This window comes from Balaenoptera physalus (genome assembly GCF_965194825.1).
Source record: "Balaenoptera physalus genome assembly, chromosome: 12".
Classification (NCBI taxonomy): domain Eukaryota; kingdom Metazoa; phylum Chordata; class Mammalia; order Artiodactyla; family Balaenopteridae; genus Balaenoptera; species Balaenoptera physalus.
In genome coordinates this window covers 78,721,565-78,740,119 of record NC_138897.1, presented here as the reverse complement: position 1 = coordinate 78,740,119, position 18,555 = coordinate 78,721,565, and the positions used below count along the sequence as shown (strand labels likewise).

The window sequence follows — 18,555 nt, the reverse complement described above, 5'->3', positions numbered from 1 at the left end:
GCAGCTGGGCCCACGGGGACACCAGGAGCATTTCAGCCCGGCAGGCATTTTCATTCATTGATTCATTCAACAAATATTTCTTGGATGCCTACCTACTATGTGCCAGGCAAAGGTTCTAGGCTAAAGCCTCCAGTAGACCAGAGGTAGCCCCAAGCACCAGCTGACCTCACCCTGGGTTCATGGAGGCGCTGAATAAATACACTTAGACAGGATTGGATCATTCCTCTGCTCCAAGATCTGCCATAGTTCCCTACTATGGGAGGGCAAAGTCTAAATGCCAAGACCACCACAGTCTCCTCCACAGCCCCGTCCCCTCCCACATTCCAGCCACATCCAGCCATACACTAGTCCCTCAACCTAAACACTCTTGCCTGTGGCCTCTGAGCTGCTTCTCATGCTGTTCCCTTCACCTAAAAGGACCCCCTTCCCTTTCCCAGAAGGCCCAGCTCTGTCTGCCAGAAGTCCACCAGCCTTTAAGGCCTTGGCCTTTAATGACACCTCCTCCAGGAAGGCTGCCCGGTCTGTCCCAGGCTGTGGACTTCAAGACCTGGATTTGAATGCCAGCTCAGCCACTCAGTAAGTATGTAACCCTGCTATGCTTAATGGCTCTTAGCCTCAGTTTCCACATCTCTAAAATGGGTTAAGACTTCTTCCTAGGAGTGCTGAGAGGCACAATGCAGGTGCTCTGGGGAATGATGAATGAGAGGGTGCCCAGGAAGGACCTGGCTCTCAGGAAGAGCTCAATAAATGCTATTATTATTATCCAGACTGAAAGCATCTGCAATCTGCTGACAGCACTCCATGCTGAGCATGTGATGGGCTGTGCAACTCTGGGAGTTGGAGGAAGGTAACAGACTCTCACACCTCAACAGTCTTCATGGCTGAAGAACAACCCATATCCTCAGAGAAGATTCCCCAGAAATCCCTCGCTCTGGTACCCTGGTCCTCTGAACCGTACAGAGATGGGCTAAAGGGACCCCTGAGCTTATTGAGGCCAGGCAGGCAAGCAGGCTTCAGCACATAGGCCCCACTGATTGACTGGTGCCGCCTGCCCAGAGCCCTCCCTGGCAAGAACCCAAGGTCAGGGGAAGAACTCAGCGGGGGAAGAGGGCAGCAACTGACTGGTGATGTCTGCCAAGGGCACAGCAGTGTAAAGCAAGCCAGACCTGCCACGGATTTGCTATCCTTGACATCTTACAGAGGACACGGCTGAGGCCGGGCTAGAGTGGAGGGTGACTTGCTCAAGGTCGTGAGCTCATGAAAGCAACAGCTGGCCCAGAACTGGTCCCCTTAGCTCCTGCCCAAGGATCTTCCTGTGACAGCCCCACCCAGCCCAGCACCCTCACAGGCAGAGGACAGGCAAAACTTGTGTGGATAACAAAGGGGATTCTGTTGACCTGCCATGTGGCCCTGGGCTGAGCCTCAGTCTCACCATTTACACAACAGGGACAAAACCTTGCTGAGTCTCAGTTTCTCCATTTACACAACAGGGACAAAAACACCCTTCCCAGAACCACATGAGAATGTGGTTGCCAAAGCGGAAAGCTCTGTCTGGCACACAGCAGACACCAGCCATGTCCTGTGATTCCTGTAATAGGTGAAGGTGTTTAGACAGAAGCCCCCAAAGCTAGCAATAGGAAGTGTCTCCTCCTCCAGGGAGCCCTCCCTGAATACTACAGCTGGAAGTAGTCATTTCCACCTCTGATTTCCTAGCGTGCTTTTGAAAGACTGGGGGCCCCAGAGGGCAGGGGCCATATCTGGCTTGTTCATTGCTGTCACCCCGCCTCTGGCACAGTGCCTGCACACTGTGAATTCCTATATTGTGGCGACCTACCCACTGTACTGTGATGGTGTGTCTAAAGCCTCACCACCTCTCAAGGCAACTGGGCTTGTTCATCTTTGCATCCCCAGCTCCTGGCAGGGAGCCTAGCACAGAGTGGTGAATCTCCCGGAATGAACGGATGAATAAAGAGCAAAAATAGCAGTTCCTGTTTACTGCCCGCTTGCTGTCAGTTCCTGCCAAGCCTCACAGCTGCCCTCCAAAGTGGACCTCTGACCCATCTGACAGATGAGGAGACTGAGGTCATGCAGATGCTGAGGGGCAAAGCCGAGCCCCCAGTTCAGGCCTGGGGACTGCAGGCCAGGAGGCTCTGCCACCTCTTCCTCTCCCAGTGCCAAGCTCAGGCCTGGACCCTGCGGGGCAGCTGCCCCTGCCTTGGCAGCGAATCCTGGAGCAGACAGCTGGTGGCTGGACCTCCCTCCTCCTCCTCCTCCTCCTCCTCAGCCCCCTGCCCCACAGACTCTAGGTCAGTAAGTTCTGAGTCATTAAGTCCCCATCCTCAGGAGCCTGTTCACAGCCAGCCTCGGCCTTACCCCCTGACCTCCCAGGCCTTTGTCCCCTGTGCCCTCTGCACAATGGCAGGGGCTCCCAGGGCCCCAAACAGCTGCTGTGGCCGGGATGCTGGTTTGTTGTGAGGCCAGGATGACTGGCTGGGTCCTGGGCCTGAGCCCACCTAGCTCTGAAAGGCTCAGTCAAGCTCCCCCAAGCACTCCGCACACCCAAGCTCATCCCACCCACAAGCCTGTGAGAAAACTGCTATTACGTACTTGAACAGATGAGGCAAGTGAGGCCCAGACAGGCAAAGTGACTTGTCTGAGGACACACAGCCAGCGAGAATGCAGTCAAGGTTCATCCCAGTCTGCAACGCCGAAGCCCCTACAGAGGCTGCCAGACTGACCTACGGGCACCCAGATCATATTGCACCCCTCCCTGCCAGACACCTTCACTGGCTTCTGGCTGCTCTTCCCCTGGACAAGTCAGGTACTTAGCGCAGCACTCCTAGCTTAACTGCACATCCTCCTAACTTAACTCCCTTTTACCTCCGCCCTCTTATAAGCTCCCCCTGCCCCTCTGGTCATGCCCCTGGGTTCTCAAGCTCCCTCCTAGTGACATCCCCATTCACTCCAGACTGGGCAGATCCACCCAGTCCTCAGGGCCCAGAGCAAAAGCCTCCTCTGCAGGAAGCCCTCCACGACCAGCTGTAGTTTCCCCCTCCTCAGTGTCTCTCCTCCAGCCCTGCTCTGGCTCTGTCTGTAATTCGAGTCAGTTGCAGACTCATCTTACTCCCCATGGAGGCTGCAGGCCATCTGATTCCTTAGAGCTTTGCCACCCAGACAGTGGCCAGCAGGGTGCCCTCAACCCAGTCTGATGCCCGTTGTTTACCAAATGGAAACACAAAGGGGTGAGGGAGAGGGGAGCTGGAACCCATGCCTGCCCTTTCACCCTTCTCACTGCCCACGCTGCACCCCTATTTCTGGCCATCAACAGACCTCACACTTCTGCCCCTCCCTGGCTGTGTGACCTTGGGTAGTAATGTAATTTCTCTGTGCCCCTGTTTCCTCCCTGGTAAAATGGGGGTAGTAATAGCATCTGCATTTCTTAGGGCTATGACATAAACCCTGGGAGGTATCAGGCAGGAATGATTACTATTATTATGTCTGTCTACACCCTACTCCAGTGGCCAGCGCATGAATTTAGGGTCAGAGAGACTTAGGTCCCGACCGACCACTTATTAGGTGTATAATTCTGGGCAGGTGGCTCATCCCCAGGGCCTCTATTTTTCCCATCTCTAAAATGGTACTAACTCCGCCCCTAGGAATGCAACCCGCCCCCCCCCACCCTGGCCTTTTGTTCCACGCACGCAGTAGGCATTCAGATATTTCTCAACTAACAAACCAACCAACGGCCCAGGTGGAAGGAATCCCTCCCCCTTCCAGCCTCCTCCCTCACCCCACCCCTCCAGCCTCCAGAATCCCCCTCCCCACCCGCAGCCCGTGCAGACTAAAATAGTCATTAGGCAGATTTCAAAAGATGTCAGTAGCTTATAATTATAGTCGACATCCTTCTGAGATAAAAGTGATTACCTTGGATGCAAATCACTTAGCAACCAATCAGGGCGGTGGGCGGCGCCCGCAGAGGTGACCGGCCAGCGCGCAGCCCTCCTCCCGAAGCCCGCCCCGCACAGGCAGAGAAAGCGCACAATAGCTCTTGACACGCAAATGGGTTAACACAATAAAGGCGGCTCCGGCCGCTGCCGGGGCAGAGCAGCAATCCCCGGCCCGCGGGAGGTAATAAGGCGGCCCTTTTGTGTGCGCCTCCCCGTTCTCACCCCCGCCCCCGAGCCCAGAGGAATCTCCGCCTGATTGAATTACGGTCCATGAATATGAGCTGCTCCGCTAGCTTCCTCCGATTGGAGAGGGACTGGAAGGCGGAGGGCGCAGAAGGGAGACTGGGCAGGGGGGCCCCTGGCCAGGCCCCAGGCCCCCAGGGGCTCACATGGGAGCCACGTGTGCTCACCACGTGGGGTGTTCCGGGAAGGTGGGTGGGAGACACAGCACAGGCAGCTGGAAGGGTGGGGGGTCCCTGACCTGCCCTAGGGTCTTTGATCTTTGGCTCCAAGAGGGACTGGGAGAGCCATTCAAGGCCCTGTTCTGTGCATCGTCTGTGCTCAGCCCTCACTGAATCCCTAACATGAGGCTGGGCAGTGGATGCTATTATCTGCTCCTTCTCACAGATGAGGAAACTGAGGCTCAGAGAGGCAAAGCTACTCACCCAAGGTCACACAGCCAACAAGGTGGACCCACTCCACAGCCTGGCTCTTAATCACGAGCCACTGGGCGTTAAGAAACCTGGCCCAGTGCAGCCCCGGTCCAGAGCAACTGTGAAGCTCAGAAGGGATAGGGGGTGGGTGAGCTTATATGGAATTAGACCTGTGATAAGGATTACTGCGGGTGGAAGGTAGGGAGCTAACCTTGAGAGAGGAGACTGCTCAGAGATTTGAGAAGGTTTCCGCCCCCCCCACCCCCCCACCCCCGCCCCGGACCGGAAGGGATGTCCAGGGTCTCCGTCACTGTCAAGGGAGCCCTCACCGGATCCTCTCCCTGCTTAAATCTCTCCCATCACCTCAGCCTCCAGGACACACCCACCCCAGGGCCACCTCTTCCCCTCAAGAGCACACTCCAGCACTCAGGCTTGCTACATGGCCACTCCCAATGCCCAGAACACTTTTCCACTCCCCTGCCTGGCAGGTCTCTATTTGTCCTTTCTGAGACTCACATGGTACCCCTGCTAATAGGGCCCTTCCTGACCCTCAGGCTGGGTTGGGAGCCAAAGTTGTCATTGCCCCATCAACATCCTTGATTTCCCCACCAGCTGAGTGCCAACCAAGAGGGTCCCCAGAATGGCTGAGGGCAGACTCACACCCCTCCCCAAGGTAAGCCCAGAGGGGCAGGTGACAAGGAGCCTAGGGCTGGCTCTCTTGACCCTTCCTGGCAGGCAGGTTTCATGCCATACCTTTCTTACCCCAGTACTGGAGAAAGGGGTGCTGGGGGTGAGGGGAACAGGCTGCCCACAAGGCCAGGACAGAAGTTGCTACTCTGCTCAACACTGTCCTGTAGGTAATGGGGAAGCAGGATTCAAACCCGGGTTTCAGTGTGGGAAGGCATCGCAGTGCCTCCATAGCAGATAGCCCCTGAGTCTTACAGGGACCCTTGTCCAACAAGTGGGGGTGCCTCCCTCCACCCATGGAAGGGGGTGGGAAGATCTGGGGACTCAGGAGCCAAGGCAGTTCAGAGCTGAACCTCTGCAGCTGCCTGGCTGAGCACCTGTAGCCTGTTGCTTCCTCTGTTTGAGCCTCAGTTTCCTCATCTGTAAAATGGGCCACAGCACATAAGCTACTCCAAAGAGTAACTGAGATCCTGTAAAATGTCTGGCACGCAGGGAGACGCCGGGTAAGTTGGCACTCCCTCCTGCTTGTCGCCTGGTGCTATTGCCAAGCCCAGGGAAGGGAACAGAAGGAATTGCCCAATTCTGACAGCCTCTCCCTCCGCCTTGGCTGTGGAAGTGTAAATACTCCACGGAGGACCTCCGACTGCCTGTGTTTGTGGATCTCTGGCGCACACTCTGAGTTTGTTTCTAAACTGGGAAGCTTCTAGAGGCAGCGCAAACAGCCCTTCTGCCCACCTCTCCCGCTTCTACCCCCATCTGCCGTTGCTCTGTCCTTGGAAGCCTGTGTGTTTAACGACACCATTTCAGCTGGAAATATCATCTCCCTGCCAAGCCCCCCAAAGCAGCTCCACTGATACTTATCGACCTGTTAAATCTAGCTAGAGAGCCTGGTAGGAGAACGGGGGGGGAAGAAAAAGCTCACTACGTAGAGACTGGGGCCTGGCTTCCCATAATGACCCCCACGCACTCCCCTCTGCTGTCACCCCACCCCGCACCGCTTAAGCAATGACACAGTTCTCTAACCTTTTCCTAGAAATGTGATCACAGCAGTTTCACCCACATCCGACACCAGCAGCAACTGCTGGAAGGAACTTAGAAGAGGAATCAAAGAGCCAGCAGCAGAACGCTGCTCTGGGCCTTCACACGGAACAGGGCCAGGGCTGGGCTGTGGCGGGGAAGAGAGGGCTGCTGCCTGACCCCCATCAAAGCTGGCCCCTGGCAGGGGCACGCTTATTCAGACCTTGGCACTGATGGGCCTGACTTACCCTCCATTCACTTAATGAGCACCACACTGTGCTTGTCAGATCACCTTAAACACCAAGAGGAGAGTGGGGCAGTCAGGAGTTCAGGCTTGGCCAAGGCCCTGCCATCTTGGGGTCGAGCAGCAGGGGGAACCCCGGGACTGGAGGGGCAGCAAGCAGCAGCTCCCCTGCACCTTCCCGGGCTGGGGGCGGGTCACCCCCGTTTCCCTGAGCAGAAGTAGCCTGCTTTAAGGCTGGGGGTCCACCTCACTCTGGGGACCCTGGGAACTCCAGCCTGCTGGTTGGGGTCCAGGGAGCTCTCCTCTGTAGCATCCCTTTCTGAAAGCACAAAGTTGCTCTGCTTGGGAGTCCTGCGCCCCCAGGCACTGCCAGGCTATATGGGCAAAGCTAAACACCTGTCTTTGGGGGAGGGGCATCAGCAGTGACAGCTGGCACTCCCTCCCTCCCCCACCCCATCGGGGAGCTGGGGATTTAGGTCAGAGGACTGCAGTTGGAGGTGGGGGAAGTCTGCTTTCACCCCTCCACTACCCAAAGGCATCCAGCCTCGTCCCAGGTTACCACGACCCCGCCCCCTCCGGCCTTGGGTCAGGACAAGTCGCGTCGCCACGGCAACCGCAGCGACGTCAGAGGTCTGGCAATGACGTCACGCCGTGACCCCACCGGGGAACTCTTCGTCCCTGCGAGCTCTTTGTAGGAACGCGGCAGTAAGGTGAACCCTGCTACAGTCCAGCCTCAGAGGGCACAATCCTCAACGCAGCCACCTGCATGGTCGGGACACTACGTCCCCCTCTGAGCTAATGTCCCTTGAAGATTTCAGAGGCTACTCGGGAGAAGCCCAAGGTGTCCCATCCTGGGTGCTCCCCCAACCCCTCTAAGACGCGAGAACTCCCGGGGAATTTTCGGATGATTGAGCTGCTACCTTTGTCTGTTGGCTTTAGGGGTGGGGTGACCTTTCCTCTCCGGCATACGCCCCACCCAGGGCTCTGCCGGAGTCCTCACAACGAGCCCCCCGTGTCCGCTCCGGCCGACAGGCCGGTCTAGACAAGTTGTGCGCGGGGGGAAAGGGGCAGACAAGGGCCACTGCTGCTTCAGGATCCCCAAAAGCCCAGGGCCTCTTTATTTCCAATCTGGCTGCCCCGACGCCAGAGGGTGCCCCCAGCTTCACCCCGGAGCCCCGCCCCGCGGAACTCACCTAATCAGCCAGGCCGTCGAAGGGCACCAGGTCTCAGCGGCTACGACTCTCCGCTCGCCGGGTCGCAGCCATGCAGAGGTGGCAGAGGCGGCAGAGGCTGCCTGAGGAAGCCCCCTTTGGGGGCCGATGCCTCTCTCCGGGTGGGAAGAGACGCTGTCGGTGTGGTCTATCCAGGCGCCGGCCCACGCCGTCCGAAGTCGGGGGTTGGGGTTCTCTCGGCTCAGCGGGGGTCGTGCCCGCCCGGGACCCGGGCCGCGCGGGCGCTCAGGCGGCGCATCCTCGCCGGGGGCCTGTGCTCACAGCGTCCGGCGGGCGGCGCTGCGCCTCCCCTCGGGGTCCTGCTCGGGGCTGCAGCTCCCCGGGGCGCCCTCTCTGCCCGCGCCAGGAGCCCGGCGACCACGGCTCCTCTCGCCGGCCCCAGCTGCAGCCTGTCTTTGTTGCTTCCTCTCACTCGACCGCCCGCCCGTGGCTTGCAGCCCCCCGGTTCGCCCGAGGGTGGGGGGATCGCCTCCTCCGAGGCTGCACGCACCTGCAGCGCCCCGACTCCTCGCCGGGCATGCACCGGCCCCCGCAGGTTGCAAAGAGAGGCGGCGAGAATGCACCGGCCCCTCCTCCTCCTGCTCGGAGCCCCGGGTGTGGGGGGAGGGGAAGCCGGAGAGCAGCGGCAGCCGCGGCGGCGGCAGCGGGCGGTGGAGGCTCGGGTGCAGCCCCGGGGGCCTCGGCGCCGAGAAATGGTCCGGGTGGCGCTGGGCGGATGTGAGGACGGCCCGGAGGATGGTGCACTGGACGTTCGAGCTCTCGAGCTGCAGCAGGGGCGGCGCGCGCCGGGCTCTCACGCGCCCATGGCCCCGGGCGGCGCGTGGGGGCTCCCGGGGCCTCAGCCTCAAGCCGCCTGGCGCGCGCCGGCGCCTCGCCTCGCCTCGGGCCCAGGTGCCGCGCGCCGCGCCCCACAAGCGGCGTGCCCGGCTCTTCGCCTCCCCCGGGTGCCGCGCGCAGCCTCTCGGCAGAGCCGTCAGCCCTGCAGTCCTGCCCGCTGCTTCGCTCCGGTCCGACTGACAGGCGCTAGCGCCCGCAGCCGCCGCCGCGTCTCGCCCCCCGCCCGCCCCCTGCGGTCTGGCCCAATCAGCGGCGGCCGAGAGGCGGTTACCAGGGTGACGCGGCGCCGCGTCCTGAGGGGGGCGGAGCCGGGGGCCGCCACGCGCGCTTTTCGCGGCAAAATTCAAAGGCCGGCAGGGCGGCTCTCCAACCTCCTCCCCCAAGCTGGGGCGAGGCGGAGCCTGCCTCGCGAGGACTGCAACTCCCGGCACGCAGCGCGCCGGCGCCGGTCGTAAGGGCCCCAACTGGGGGCGCAGGGCATGCTGGTACTTGTAGTCCCTTTGTCGGGAACGAGGGGTGGAAAAATCGGTATCATTTTATTGAGCAAGTATTTGGTAGCACAAGCTAGGTGCGTTGTCTGCATTGTTTCACTTAATTTTGGAAACATCCCAATGAGGAGTTTGTTAAAAATAATAAAAGTAATAAAAGAAGCTAACGCATGTAACCAAGTATTGATACTTTACCTAAACCTCACACACAACCCTGTGAGATAGGTATTATCACCCTCATTCTACACATGAGAAAACTGATATAGGAGGTACTATCATTATACTCCCAACTTATAGAGAAAATTGAGGCTAAGAGATGTGAAGTGACAGTCCAGAGTGTTTTGCCTCAATTCATATTGTTGGCAGTGATTGATTTTGGCATCACAGCTGAGATCTGTGGAGCACTAACTATATAGCCAGGCCTCATGCTCACTGTAAGTTTCACCTCACGGGATCCTCACCACACACGTGGGAGGTAGGCACTGGTACCCACCGCCCCAGCTTAACGGATGGGGAAAATGAGGCACAGTATCACCTGGGGTTTTTGTTTTTGTTGTTTTGTTTGATACTTCATTGGAAATTTATTTGCCCTGCTTTTTTCTTTGGGGTCCAAATTTTGACTCCATCAAACTATACGCACCTTGCCTTTTACTTTCTAAGCAGCTTAATAGGTTCTCATTTGTTCTGCCTGATAGCCCGCAGGTTGGCCCATTTAGCAGTCCCATTTTACAGCTGGAGAAATTGAGCCCTGGGAGGGACATTTCCCTCAGTTGCCATGTGTGCATCACACAGCAAGTTGGGGAGGCAGCTTTCCAGGAAAGATCTCAGGATCCCTAAAGAAATGCAAAGCAGCAGCCAGAACTCCGCCCACCACACTCAGGCTGTGTCTGTGTGACCCTCACCCCCATCCCACCCCATACCCCCCAGTCCCACAAAACCTGGGCAGGATTCTAGCCCTGGCCTTGTGGCCTTGACATTTATCTTCATGGCTCTGTGCCTCAGTTTCTTGTCTGTGTATCATAATTCCTACCTTACAGGTTTGGTGTGGGGGCAGAGTGAGTTATTGCCTGGAAAGGACTCAGAACAAAGTTAAGTGCTCAATAAATGCCAGCTGTGGTCATTCAGATGTGGAGAGCTCTGGAGACCCTGGTGAATGTACCCAGTGGGAGGAGCTGATTATAGCTGGGCCCTAGCCTACTTCCAGGAGCCAACCCACACCTACCCAGAGCCTGGGGGAGACGCCGGCCGGGAAGCTCCAGCGCTGGCCCAAGTAGGCCACCCACTGCCTTATCTAGGACAGAAGCTGGCCCTGTTTCAGGCTGCCCGCCACACCCCCCGTTCCCAGCATCTCCCTGTCTCGGTGCCCCACTCTATTTCTCCCCGCTGCCCCACCCAAACCCCCGGGGCGGGGGGGGCGGGGGGAGGTTTGTGGTGGGGGAGGGGATTCACCTGGAAACGTGATCTGGCCACCAGCTGCTTCAGCTCCTGGGCCAGCCGCCTGAGCTGCCAGTGACGTCTGGTTGGGTTGTCCAGGCGACCTGCTATGCGGACCTGGGCGTGAACAGGTGGGGAGAGTGCTTGGTGGACCCAGGCCAGGTGCAAGGCGAGGGACAGCGACAATCAAAACCCTGGGAAGAAAGAGCAGAAAGGGAAGATGGCGGCAGGGAGCCACACCAGAGCCTTTGCAAAGTTTGGGATTTTTTCTGTCGTAGGTTACCATGACTTGACACCTACTATGTGCAGAAGCTCATGCTCAGTGCTATTTATATCACATATTTCTACCTCCTTTTACCCTCAGAGCAACTCTGTGAGGTCTATTCCATTATTATCCACATCTTACAGCCAAGGAAGGCCATGCGACTTGCACAAGGTCACACGATGACAGATTGGGGTCCCAACCAGAGCCCCTGACCTTGATTTATTGTGCTCTGTGCCAGCCTCTCATTGACTGGGTGTGACCTTGAGGGCAAGTTTCTTCTCCTCTCTGGACCTCAGTTTCCTCTGCTATAAAGGTTGGGGCTTATAACCCAGCCCTGCCAATCAGACTCTGGAGCTGGCAACCCATCTCTGTCTCAGTAGTTTCCAAAGATGCCCACATGATTCCAAAGTGCAGCCAAGGAGTTAGATGATCTCAAAACGCCCCTCCATCTCTGAAGGTATGTGAGTCCATTATGTGCTAAATGGTGGCATTTCAGGCAGCAGCAGGCTCGAAGGTAGCTACATAGGGAACTCATCTTCCAGGTGCCCCTATACCCTTCCAGGCAGGTGGATGTCCCCACAGATGCTCAGCCTCGGACCTTCACTTATGCCCCATACACAAGCTCAGTGCTACTGCCCCATACCGTTCCCCACAGCCCACATCCCTGAAATCAGACCCTTGTACCATTGCCCCTTGGCCCCCCAACTCTCAGCCTTGACCCAGCCTTTCCTTGCTTTTGGTCGTGTCCAATAACTCTGCATTATGTGAATGGAGACAATGTCAAGATGGATTTGCCACGGTCCGTAGAACCAACAGGCAGGTCGGCCCCTGAACATTGTGTTGGCTCCAGCCAGGGGTCCAAGAGGCCCCAAGGGGGAAAGTGGACTGAGAGCACCTCATTCCTCATGTGCGCTGTATGCCTCTTACACTTCAGCCTTGTTAAAATACCTGTACATCCTCCCAGGTGTCTTCCTGGCCTCCAGGCCTTTGTCCAGGTTGTCCGCTCCATCTAAAATGTCCTCTTTTCCAGGTAGGTAGTAGATGCTTGCTCCTCCTTCAGATTTCAGTTAGGCTGCCACCTCCTCCAGGAAGCCTTCCCTGACTACTGCTCTCCAGGCTGGAGTGCTTCCCCTTTCATAGATGCACCCAGTCTGTGTTATAATGGCCCACTTTTTTGTCAGTCTTCCCCACCAACCTGAGGGCTCTGTGAGGTCAGGGGCTGCATTCAAACTGCTTTATCCCCAGCATGGGCCTGACATACGGTCAATGCTCAATAAAGGTTTGTTGAATTCATCTCTGAATCAATGGATGAATGTGGCCCAGGTTTCTGTTTTGTTTTCTTGTAGAGGGGGAGCAGGGAGAGGAAGAGGGAGGGCAATCAGACAGGCTGGATTTGAATCCTAACTCTTCAGGTGACTAGCCATGTGACTCATCTGCTCTGTGCCTCGCTTTCCCATCTGTGAAATGGGGTTAATTGCCACAGCGGCACTGCTCAAGAGGCCTGGAGCCTAGTATTTTTGCTTCCACCCTCCCACGTATGTAAGGTTAGTCATGCCTCTCTCACTGAGGCCTGATCATTCCCCCTTTAACCCTACTCATTCATTCATTCATTCATCATTTCCTAAGGGCCTGCCCTGTGCAAGCCACTGAGGATTCAGCAGTAACCCAGACACAGTCCCTGGCCTTGTGGAAATCAAGTTTCATGGGGGACAGACAAGGCGACTAGCAGTTATCACCCAGGGTAACAGGGAAGGGAAAAGCACAGAGCAGGCACCTGACCCAGCTGGTGGGCTAGTGATGGTGGAAAGAATGATCAGCTGTCCTGGAAAAATGAGTAGGAGGTAGCCAAGGGGAGAGGCGAGGGAAGAGTGCTCCTGGCAAAGGGAACTGTCAATGCAAAGGCCCAGTGTCCCAAGTGAATGTCCTCAGGGTGGTGGTGGCTCAGAGGCTGAGCTGGGGCTGGGGAGGGAGGCGAGGAGGCTGAGACTGAGCCTTTATCCTGGTAGGGGGAGCAGGCCTGGCCCAGCCTCCCTCCCCATCCCCCAGGTGCCTCACCTGCCCTCATTGCTGTAATCTAGGCCAGAGCCTGGAGGGAGCCGAGCCCCCATTGGTGCACGCCATGTAGGTTTTTCAGAGATAATTTAATCAGAGCTATTAATAAGCAGAAAAGAAAGAGCTCTTTATGCTTCTTCTGGAGAAAAGGAGAAAGAAGAAGCACGTGTAACCTTGTTACTCACCCGGCCCTGCCCCCCATCCCCAGTACCTGGAGCCTCTCTCTGGGCCAAGCTTTGGGGGGGATGGGGCAAAGAGGCCAACGGAGGGGGGCTGAGGAGGCCCAGGTAGCCGCAGGGACTGGCACCCCCAAGCTCCCGGACCACACCCCACCCTCACATCCCACCGGCCACTTTGGCCTCCTCTTGGTTGCTTGAAGGTGCCAAACTGCTTCCCACCTCAAAGCCTTTGCATGAGCTGTTCCCTCTGCCCAGACCACTCTTCCTCTGCTCTTTACTCGGCTGGCTCATTAGCTTAAATGTCACCTCCTCAGAGAAGCCTTCCCTGACTACCCCCATCTGAAGTTCTTCTTCCCAGAGCACCTCCCTTTTGCTTTTCCTTTCCCCAAACTTATCACTGTTGGCAGCTCTCTGAGCACTGTCGGTTGACTTGTTTATTTCCTGTCTCCCTGTCTAGACTGTCAGCTCTGTAGGGGCGGGACTCTATGTCACCATCTTCACTGCTGTGTCCCCAGCACCTTGTGTAATCACAGATGCATACCAGCTTCTCTGTCAATATTTGTAGATGGAGTTTGGGGAGGGTTCGAGGGGCCTGGGTTGTTGGGACGGGAAACAGGAGGTGGTGGGGGTCCTTCCACTTGGGAGACCCCCCGGAGAATCCAGGAACCATGAAATGCCCCCCATCCCTTGTTTCACTACTGGGGATCAGGAGACCCCGGGGAAGGCATTCGCCCAAAGTTGTACAGTAAGTTTGGGCCAGAGGTGGGACTTGAACCTGGAGCCGTTTTGGGAGCACAGAGTTCCATATGAGTCTCATCTCAAATACCAGCTCTATGTTGAGGAGGATTCTGAGGTCTCATTCAGGATTAGAATGGAAAGAACACTGGGCTACCATTGCGTAGTGATGTCTGCCAGAGTCAGGGTTGGCTATTCCTGTGCATGGAGTTTGAAAGGGCACTGGACTGGGAGTCAGGAGGCTTCGTTCCTTCAATCAGCACCACCATCTTATCACATGACCCCCTAGACAAGCCAGCCAACTTCCCTGGGCCTCAGTTTTCTCATTTGAAGATTGGGACTAGCCCTGCCTAGCTCAAGGACTGTGATGAGAAAATATGTATAACATTTCCAAAAGCCTAATGGGCTCTTTATAAGCAAAATCAATGATTATTATTGTAAAATATAGCAACAATAATAATAATAACATCCATCTTCTGAGGCCTTGCTATGGACCAGGCACTACCCCAGGTGCTTCTCATGCGTGATCTATAAGCCTTGCAACACGCCATGAAGGGGACCCACTGGCCTGTGTTACAGGTGTGGACCCTGAGGTGGGGTCAGTGGCCTTGATCAGGGTGGCACAGAGCTCTTGAGTGGGTGAGACTAGGATCTGAGCCCCGGTGGGTGTCTTTGCACGAAGGCCTGCTGACTTAGCTGGAGGCCTTAACAAACCAGAAATGGTTGGAGATGGGAGTAGTCCTGGCAACCCCCCCTCAAAGGCGACCCCCCTCTCAACAAGGTCATCTCTGCTCTCTGGCCAGCTGGGCCTGGTTCTCCTGGGCTCTGAGTGACAGTGAGATTTCCAGGGGATTAAACCCAGCCCGCCCCACCTCCCCTCTGGCCTGGAAAGGCCAGCCGGCCCTCCCCAGCCCGCCTGGCAGATCTCCTTTTGTACAAAAAGTTATTGACTTATCAAGGTTAAAATACACTCAGCGCAGGCCAATAAAACAGGGATACCGCCGCATCCCGGCTGTCATGTGCAGCCTGGTTTTCATGGCAACAGGCCCTCTTCTGAACATGAAACGGTTCAGTTGTGCAAAGTTCAGGCGTTACATAAACAGGGAGTTAACAACAGCGGCAGAAATCAATGTCTGGCCAGGCATGGCCTGGGGAGATAGCATTGATTGGGCCCTTGTTGTCGATGGGCTGGGTCCCTGCTTCCTGCCCGGTCGCCTTGGGCTCCCTCCCGCAGCCCCAGCCCCTGGCTCAGACCCAGAGAGCTCCAGGAAGGTGCCTCCTCCCTTGCCCCAGAGCCCCCTTCTGGCTGGGATCCAGCAGGGAGGGGATCTGCTAAGCTGTCTGCAGCTGTTCTGTAAACCATTGTTGCTCAGAGACACCATTCCATTCCTTAAAATATGTTCACGCCATCGTTGATGGAGAAAGCACCCCTTTGCCTTTTAAGCCATCCTGGTAACAAGGAACAATCCCACTGCCTCTATGTTTAGCCATAAAAACCACCCATACATCAAGACGTGACCTAATGGGGTCAAACAGACCAGGATATGAAATTAAACTGGCTGTGCAGCCTTGGGTAAGTCAGTTCGCCTCTCTGAGCCTCGGCTCTCTACCTTCTAAAATGACAAGAATAACAGCCCCAACTTCATGGGTGTAGGGATTTAGAAATCAGGGGACATGTGTGAAGCCCCTAGCTTAGGGCCTGTGTCAGGAAGCTAATGCTCTGTGTCTCTCTTCTGTCACAGATTCCAGAAGACACCCTGGCAGAGAAGAAAAGGGCAGGGAACTAGAAACTGATATTTGGGTCCAAATCCCCTCTCCACTGCTAGCTGTGTGACCTTAGGCAAGTCACTTCACCACTCTGAGCCTGGGCATCCATTCCCTTATATGAAATGGAGAAACTGCCTTTGCCAGAGTGAAAGAATGAAATGAGCTCACCCACGTGAATGTTCTGGGCACACAAAATGTGCCTAGTAAAGATCTATCACATCCTGTCCTTCCTCCAGTGTTCCAACGTCACATATACCCTCCCTCCTAAATGGAAAATCTCACGGGCTTTCTCTCAGGAAAGGGAGGGTTCGAGGGGAAAGAGTTGTCTGTTTCATTTACTGGAAGGCGCTGAAGGACAGGGGGCTGGTCTTGTTCATCTTTGTATGGTCAAGGGTTGGTGCAGAGCCCAGGTATACAATAAGAGCTCAATACATGTTTATTGAGCAAAGTTAAACTCCTCTGGAGAGCTGGCTGGGCATGGGACAGCATGGAGACAGGGGATGGTTAGGATGATTTAGGGTGGCCGGTGGGGCTTCCAGCCATGCTGGATATGGCAAAGATAGCCAACCCCCTGCTGAAATTCATAGCCCCTTCCATGGGTGAAATGAGAGAGCCCAGGGAGAATACGTAGCTGGGGATGACATTTCCAGGCATGGCTGAATGAGTAGCTTTGGCCAACGAAATGTGAGCAAGCATGATGTGAGAAGTGAATGTGCCTTTTCTCTATAAGCTTTCTCTTCTGCCGTAAGGCAGGTGATCGACCCTTCTAGGTCAAGGCAGGACCAAAGATGGATGAAGCCTGGGTCCCTAAATCACTTGAGGAAAGTTGTCCACCTGTGGACCAACAACACAGGCTCTGAACTGTTAGGTGAGAAATGAACCTCTGTTGAGATATGCCACTAAGATGCTGGGGTCTATTTGTTACAGCAGCTGGTGTTGCCATCATGAATTCGCAGGGCTTCCCAGGAAGGACTCAGAACCACCCCTGCCCCCAGCACAGTCCTCTCTGAGTCATGGCATTTTGCAGAGCTTCGAGGGTGCCCTTATTTGATAAGGGAAGTACAGTAAAATATTGATGGTAGAATCTAGATGGTGGATATTTGAGTGTTCATTGTAAATGTCTTTCAACTTTGCTGTAGGTTTGAAATGTTTCATAATAAAATGATTGAAAAAATATCTATTCCTATATTTTCAAAGTCTTTCTAGGAACCTTAGAGTTTTAGAAAGATGCCTCAGGGACCACTAGTTAGTGGTGGGAGTGGGCAGATGGAGCTGGAAAAGTTAGAGCTCTGGGGTCCACACTTTACCCCTCACCCTGCCAACTTCAACCAGAGAACATTCAATTTCATCTCTTTTTCCTCTCGGAGCTCAGCACGTGATTTAATTTGAAAAAATCTCTCCACTGTTCCAACAATAAAAGGTTTGAAAACTACTGAGTTCAATCCTCTCATGTTGCAGATGGGGAAAGTGAGGTCTAGAGAAGGGGAGGGACTTGCTCCAGATTACACAGCGAGCCAGTGGCTGAGCAGGAATTCAAACCCAGGTCTCCTGGTCCCCAGGACAGAATTTTTCTCCATGGCTTTCTGGAGGGTCTCTGGGGTCTCCACCCTGGGGGCTGCTGGGAGGCAAAGAGGGAGGGTTGGGTACTAGGCAGGTGCCTTCACACCCTGTACCCTCCAGCCAGAGCCCTCTGCCTTTAGCTGTCATATATTGGGTTCCAAGGTATTTGACCAAACGGTTCTGCAGGTGGGGAGAGGCTGTTTGGGAGGTGATGGGAGGACACTGGACAGCGTTTCCTGGAGCAGCACCATCCCCTTCCCTCTAGCTGTGGTGGGAAGATGGATGGGGGGAGCCAGGGCTGGGACAGACCACTCAGGAGTGATGGATTTGGTCCCCAACCAGAAGCCTCCAGGGTCATCTGGGGTCATGAGCAGAGGTGAGAGGTCACCCAGCTGGGGCAGGTGGGTCAGCAAGGGACAGGGACAAGGAGTCAGCTTAGAGGTCCGAGGGCTGGTAATGGAAGGGGTGGCGTGTACCCTAAGCCTGGAACTCCTCTAGTACTAGTATCATTCATTCATTCCATGACCCCAGGGTGCCAGGTCCTGGGCAGGGCACTGGAGGTGCCAGGATAAACGGGCATCATTCCCGCAGGTGGGGGCCAGTGGAAAATAGAGAACAGTGCCATCTCACCCCACCCCTAGCAAACGACCAGCCATATGACTTTGGGCAGGTCCCATCACCCCTCTGAGCTTCAGTTTCCCCATCCAGAATATAAGGATAATTGTAGTTCCAAACTGAGAATGTGTGTGACACATTTGGCACAGAGCTTGGCAGGGAGAAATGGTGGTTCTCTTCCTTAGGCTTTCAATTAAAAGAGAAGAGAAGGTCTCCCTTACCCCATCTGGCCTGTTTCCGGCAAGACAGGTGCATGGGTTTGAATCTTGATCCCACTTATTAGCTGTGTGATCGTGGGCTAATCACTTCCCCTTTCTGAGCCTTGGTCTTAAAATGAGCATAATAATAATAGGAATGGCTTTATCTAATGGTTATTAGGTTTCATTGAGGTTTCAGTGAATTAATATATGAAAGCATTTAGACCAGTGCCTGGTCCAGAGCTGACACTCAGGGAATGCTAACCTTTGCTATTAGTGCTGTGATGGATTCTGAGTCTATCAAACTGGTGATAATGTTATTGGTGAATTCTGACCTAGTGCTAGTGGAGGACCTGCAGACCCTCTAAACCCAGTCTGTGCCTGTGTGCCAACTCTGGCTCATCCAGGGGAAATGCCTCGAGCACTGGCTTGGGTTAGTTTTGCTACCCCATCCAGGTTCAATGAAAACAGTGCTGCAGTTGATTAGCAATGCCTGCCATGGGCATGGGAGGGGAGAGTGACAGGAGGCATGCCATCTATTAGCCATTCCTGGCCCAAGCCCTCCCCTTGCACAGATGCGAAATGAAGGCTCAGAGAGGGAAACAAGACTTACTCAAGGCCACACAGGCAGTCACAGACAGGGCTC

At 55.5% G+C, this 18,555-nt stretch overlaps 2 protein-coding genes across 3 annotated transcripts in view; both read right to left on the bottom strand.

Moving 5' to 3' along the window:
- FAM222A (family with sequence similarity 222 member A) overlaps positions 1-7,882 on the bottom strand; it is a 55,184-nt gene extending 47,302 nt beyond the window's left edge. The window contains exon 1 of one of the 2 annotated variants that reach the window (XM_082417539.1): positions 7,742-7,882. The gene's annotated coding sequence lies outside the window, so the exon portion shown is untranslated. The remainder of the gene's footprint in view (positions 1-7,741) is intronic. The other variant, XM_082417537.1, reaches the window with a different exon arrangement.
- Positions 7,883-9,652: 1,770 nt separating this feature from the next.
- Positions 9,653-18,555, bottom strand: part of MVK (mevalonate kinase) — a 110,474-nt gene continuing 101,571 nt past the window's right edge. The window contains exon 12 of the mRNA XM_082417556.1: positions 9,653-10,733. The gene's annotated coding sequence lies outside the window, so the exon portion shown is untranslated. The remainder of the gene's footprint in view (positions 10,734-18,555) is intronic.